This window comes from Lissotriton vulgaris, chromosome 5 (genome assembly GCF_964263255.1).
Source record: "Lissotriton vulgaris chromosome 5, aLisVul1.2, whole genome shotgun sequence".
Taxonomy (NCBI): Eukaryota; Metazoa; Chordata; class Amphibia; order Caudata; family Salamandridae; genus Lissotriton; species Lissotriton vulgaris.
In genome coordinates, this window is record NC_141693.1 from 12,773,857 (window position 1) to 12,779,856 (window position 6,000).

Genomic DNA, 6,000 nt, shown 5'->3' on the forward strand with positions numbered 1-6,000 from the left:
CGTAGTAAATTAAACGTGACTATTCACAGATCCGTTGTGACTACACCTGGCACGTGAAGTAGGAAGAGTTCACCCCGTTAGTGGAGAAGTGTGGCTCACCGGTTAGAGGAGGCAGACCCTGAAGCAGAGGTCAGACCCGGGACCAGGGTTCAATTCCTGACGCAGCAGGGTCTGAGCCCAAGTGTCCACAGACTCAACAATTCTCGCTTCGGTGCCCACTTGAATCACGGGTTCACACTTTGCAACACTGGGCAATAGCTTGCTTAATCTCCACTACAGCCCCCGCGGCGGGATGCCTGGCTTTCACCTTGGGATACCCAGTAGGGGTTATCTCACAGGGAAAAGCCAAGACGGGTTCCCAAAGCAAGCGCCTCGAGACCTTGCGGTAATCAGGCGCTATATAAGAACCTTTGACTTTGACGTTAGGATTCCCAGCCTTTCTGTGGGTAGTTCCTAAATAATGTATACAATGGACCCTCATTTAATGCAAAGGCTGATAGTATGCGTGAAATGCATGTTTCCCGTAGCAACTAAGGGCTTTGATAGGTCCTTTTTTTATGTCTTGCACCTGGCGACGCAGCGCGAAGCACTGTCGTCAGCAAGACTTATTGTTGCTGACTTGCCTCGGAAGGGAGACAGGAGAGGGGCATGCGCAGGCCGGACTGGAAATGTGAATGCGCCGTGCCCATCTCCTGCCCCCCTTCCGTCCACACAAGCCATCCGCACGCAGTAACTGTGCGTGCATGCGCATACACACACACACACACCCACACACACATACACACACACTCACAAGCTAGTGGCATTGTAAATGACAATGCCTTTTATTTATGTTTTAAAAACGAAAACATAAATAAAAGCCATTGTTATTTGCAATGTCAATAGCTTAAACTTGGTAAATGCGAGACCTATTGCATTGCAAATGCTTGTTTAAAATGCCACTGTGGTTCAAAGTACGGGGCAATCCTGTCATGTGTACGGAGACTTCTGGTGACTCAAAGAATAGCATACAGGATTGGTACACCACCCTCAGCCTGGCTAGATACAGCAATGCATAGGGAAGTGCAGCTCACCAAGGTGGGCCTTGGCTGCCATAAATTACTGTTGCTTCTGCTGGACTAGTCTTGTATATTCATGAAATTTGAGGATGAAAGTGTTTTTGAACATCAGGGGTTCTTTGTCTGGATTGCTTTCAAATCATGTCCCTGTCGTGGTTATTCAAAATCTTTGCAATGAAAGGCCTTGGTCTGACTTCCGGGGGCGACTTCTGCATCATGGCCCTGTGCGCCCTTTCTACAACAAATGAACAGGACAACAACTATGGAGGAAGCCAGCCGGTGATCCACTTAGTCAGGGACTGTTCTATGTCCCCCATTCATTTCGAATGAGCTTTATTCGATAGCAAGTATCATAAAAACATTTCACAGTCATATAAAAGATTATAAAATTAACATTTCATATAGTAAAAACAAGTTTTAAAAACCTTGCTATACCGCCCACTCAAATTAGGCTTCATATCTTAATTGGCATTTGATCATTGGGTTTAAAATTACAGATTAACTAGGACAAATGTCCCATACAAAACAGTTAATCTTCATTACTTCGCAAATCATTCCTATGTGTAAATTAACTCTCAGATCCCCAGATTAGATGGTATTTATTTGCACATTCTTCCTTAATTGTGCCTTTATATGGATATTCCACGCACACCCCAGGTACTTGCGAACACCACATACTAGCGAGGACCTAGTTGAGTCCGTTCTCAGGATTCGTTGAGCATCAAGGTGGTTTCTAGTGCCCAATAAAATACATATAAGCTTGAGCCATTTGGCCATTGCTTGCTTGTAGGCTGGGCAAGCAAAGAATAGATGGGCTACAGTTTCTTGCTGTGCATCCCTTTTTATATATAGTATGACCTCTGCTCCTTTCCAAGATACAGGGACTTCTGCTCCTTTCATTATATTGTTGATTAAAAGCAGGATATATTGTGCCCACTTCTGTTGTTCTAATAAGAGTAAGTCGCCCGGGATACAATCTGGGCCTGCCGCCTTTGCAGGAATAGTACAATTAATTGCATTCTCAATCTCTTTCATTTGGAAGAGACTGGTATCTTCAAGTGTAAGTGGAACCTGAATTCTCTGCAACTGAGAGGTAGGTAGGGCCTCAGGTTCCTCCGTGTACAGTTGGGAAATGTGATCCCACGAGGCCTGATCACCAATATGGTTCGGGATTGGGATGTTGTCCCTCCTATCTCTCATCTTGATTAGAGCCCAAAAGGAGGCGGAATCTCTCTTGGTACAGGGAACTTTTAGGTCCTCCTAATGTACCTCTGCCCAATCACGTTTTGCTTGCTTTAATGATAGGTTGTACTCAATCCTCGCAATTTTGACTAACGTGGAATTTTTCCCCTTTACCGCAGATATTTGTACTTGCCTTTTATCCCTGCAAGACTCAGTGTACCATGAATTGGAGCTTTTTGTGTGTCTCCTAGTGTGGCCTCTGCGTCGTCTTTCAAGGAAGTGGGCACCAATCTGAGCCATTATCTCGTGGTGTAGTATAGGAATCTTCACCCCCCCCCCCCCAGACATTATCTGAAGCTGCCTCGAGTTCGGCTGTCTTTGACACTAATATTGAGAAGATGTTCTTTAGTTTTTGGTCCTCTCCTGCGACTTTGGGCCATCTTAGACGCCTACCACAATTAGAGAGAATTAACTCCTTTATGGAGGCGAGGGAATTCCCAATAGTATTAGATTTTTTGTTGGGAGGGGCCCATTGATTTTTTAATTTTAACATTAGAGGATTGTGGTCACTGTCAATAGTTAGGCCCACTTCCTTGTCAATGACATCGGCCCAGAGGCGTAAGTAGGGGTGGGCAGAAAACTACGCTCTGACTGAGTAGTGGGTGAAACTAGGTGAAACCAGCCACCCCTGCTCCCAGGCCCAGTCCCTGCTTCTGAAAGCATCCAGGCCGGGGAGAGCCTGCCTGGGACCCATGGAGCCTGTCCCGGGTACTTGGCCATGCCATTGGCCTGGAGGAGGTAGCCCCGGACGCCCGGGGGAGGCCTGCCCGGGACCCGTGGAGCCCGTCCCGGGTACTTGGCCATTGCGTTGGCCTGGAGGAGGGAGCCCCGGATGCCCGGGGGAGGCCTGCCCGGGACCCGTGGAGTCCGTCCTGGGTACTTGGCCATGCCGTTGGCCTCCTGGAGATGGGAGCCCCAGACACCCGGGGAGGACAGCCTGGCACCCATGGAGCCCATCCCGGTTACTTGGCCATGCCGTTGGCCTGGAGGAGGGAGCCCCGGACGACCGGGGGAGACCTGCCCGGGACCCGTGGAGCCCGTCCCGGGTACTTGGCCATGCTGTTGGCCTGGAGTAGAGAGCCCCGGACGCCCGGGGAGGCCTGCCCGGAACCCGTGGAGCCCGCCCCGGGCACTTGGCCATGCCATTGGCCTGGAGGAGGGAGCCCCGGACGCCCGGGGGAGGACTGCCCGGGACCAGTGGAGCCCGTCCCGGGTACTTGGCCATGCCGTTGGCCTGGAATAGGGAGCCCCGGTCGCCCGGGGGAGGCCTGCCCGGGACCCGTGGAGCCCATCCCGGGTACTTGACCATGCCGTTGGCCTGGAGGAGGGAGCCCCTGACGCCCGGGGGAGGCCTGCCCGGGACCCGTGGAGCCCGTCCCAGGTACTTGGCCATGCCGTTGTCCTGGAGTAGGGAGCCCCGGACGACCGGGGAGTCCTGCCCGGGACCCGTGGAACCCGTCCCAGGTACTTGGCTAGCCATTGGCCTGGAGGAGGGAGCCCAGGACGCCCGGGGGAGGACTGCCCGGGACCCGTGGAGCCCGTCCCGGGTACTTGGCAATGCCATTGGCCTGGAGGAGGGAGCCCCGGACGCCCGGGGGAGGACTGCCCAGGACCCGTGGAGCCCGTCCCGAGTACTTGCCCATGCCGTCGGCCTGGAGTAGGGAGCCCCGGTCACCCGGGGGAGGCCTGCCCGTGACCCGTGGAGCCCATCCCGGGTACTTGGTCATGCCGTTGGCCTGGAGGAGGGAGCCCCTGACGCCCGGGGGAGGCCTGCCCGGGACCTGTGGAGCCCGTCCTGGGCACTTTGACATGCCGTTGGCCTGGAGGAGGGAGCGCCGGCCGCCTGGGGAGGACTGCCCGGGACCCGTGGAGCCCCTCCTGGGCACTTTGACATGCCGTTGGCCTGGAGAAGGGAGCCCCAAACGCCTATGGAGGTGTTGCCCAGGCATAGCCTATCTGGTCCCCGGGCAGAGAACCACCAGCCCGGGAGGAGTGTCCGGGCATACCCTGTCCCCTCTTTCTTGGAATCCGTGCGCACAGAGTGTCAGTCAATGATCTTTATTCTGTATTTAAAAAATACCATACAAGTACATAAAATAGTTCACACATTAATAATACATTTCAAGCGTCCGATACGCAAACAGTTTGTTTCCATATAATCTCACTCTCCCATCGAAGTCCTCAAACTTACAGCAATCTTAATAAAATTCGTTATACAAAACAGCGTGTGGGGGTCATAGGTCTTTTGTAAGAACAACAAAGTAAGCTTAGCACATTTTAACTTTAACTGTTTTAAAATACCCCGTAAAAATGTACGCCTTGAAAAAGAATAAAATGAACATAACAATACAAAATGAAGGGTATCCTGCGGAGACCTGTTGTCGCAGCCGCAGGTACCCTTCTGCTCAACCGTATGTGTAAAACCTGCAGGATTTGCCAGGATATGGTGTAAAAGATTGAGCCAAAAACGAGTCATATAAAACCTTTCTTGGGCGTTATAAAGTAGTCCTAAGTAGGGTTCCATTCCCCCTTCTGTTTTAAGTGCTCTGTAGGCCCGGACTGTTACTTTGGGTTCTTCTCTGGACGCCCTTTCAGCAACCGCCTGCTCCTTAAATATATTTTTCACTCTCACTTTGTCATGGGCGGTGATTTCTTCTAGGTTGTCAAAGAAATTCAGGCAGCCCATATCTTTCAGCGTAGTCTTTACATATCTGAGCGAAGGGATATTCATTCCCATATCTCTTTTCAGGCAATCTAAGATAATTTGCCTGCTAAGCGCTGCCTCATCATTAATCCAAATATTCACCCAGGCTAAAAGTGGCCTGACCTTTATTAAATCTGCAATAAAGTCAACACCTAGTTCCTTGTGTACGATGAGGGCCGATGTGCTTTGCGGGGTTTTAACACCTTTCTAAGGTATTTATTTTCTTCCACTTGTATCTTGTCAGTGTTTACAAACCCCCACACTTCAGCCCCATAGGTCACTTTGGAACAACAAATAGATCTATAGAGGTTCATCACTTGTTTGGGCGACCAACGTCCCAGCCTCCGCTCGTAATTCATTATTGCCCCTGTGGCAGCCACAAGTTTAGAGCAGTGTTTGGCAACTAACAGGTTAAAGTTTAGTAGCCCGTCAAACAGTAGGCCCAGATAAGTAAAGGACTGAACCCTGCCTATTTTATGGGGACCTATCCTATATACGTAATTCGTACAGGCTTTAGCCCCTGCTGCCATTAGGAAGGATTTCTCCAGGTTTGCATGTAAATCAAGTAATGACATAAAACTGACAAACCCATCAATCAACTTCTGCAGGGCCTTTGAGGTGCGGGCTAACAGCACCGCTTCGTCCGTGTACAACAAGACGGGGACAGGGCGAGAACCTATCTGGGGCGAGTCCGCTCCTAGTTTGCATAAATCCATATCCAGATTGTTGATGTATAAGGAAAACAAAAAAGGAGCTAAAATGCAGCCTTGCCTGACCCCGCTGTTACACGGGAAGGGGAGTGTACAACCACCTTCTGCACTAAAGCGCACTTTAGCAGATGTATTCCAGTGCAAAGTTTTTAGTATATTTACCAGATCCGGTTCCACCCCTAGTTTTGTCATCAGGGTCCACAATTTTCCTCTATTGACATGGTCGAAGGCAGCAGATAAATCCATGAACCCTAAGTACACTGCCTCTTTTCTTGCAATTGTATAC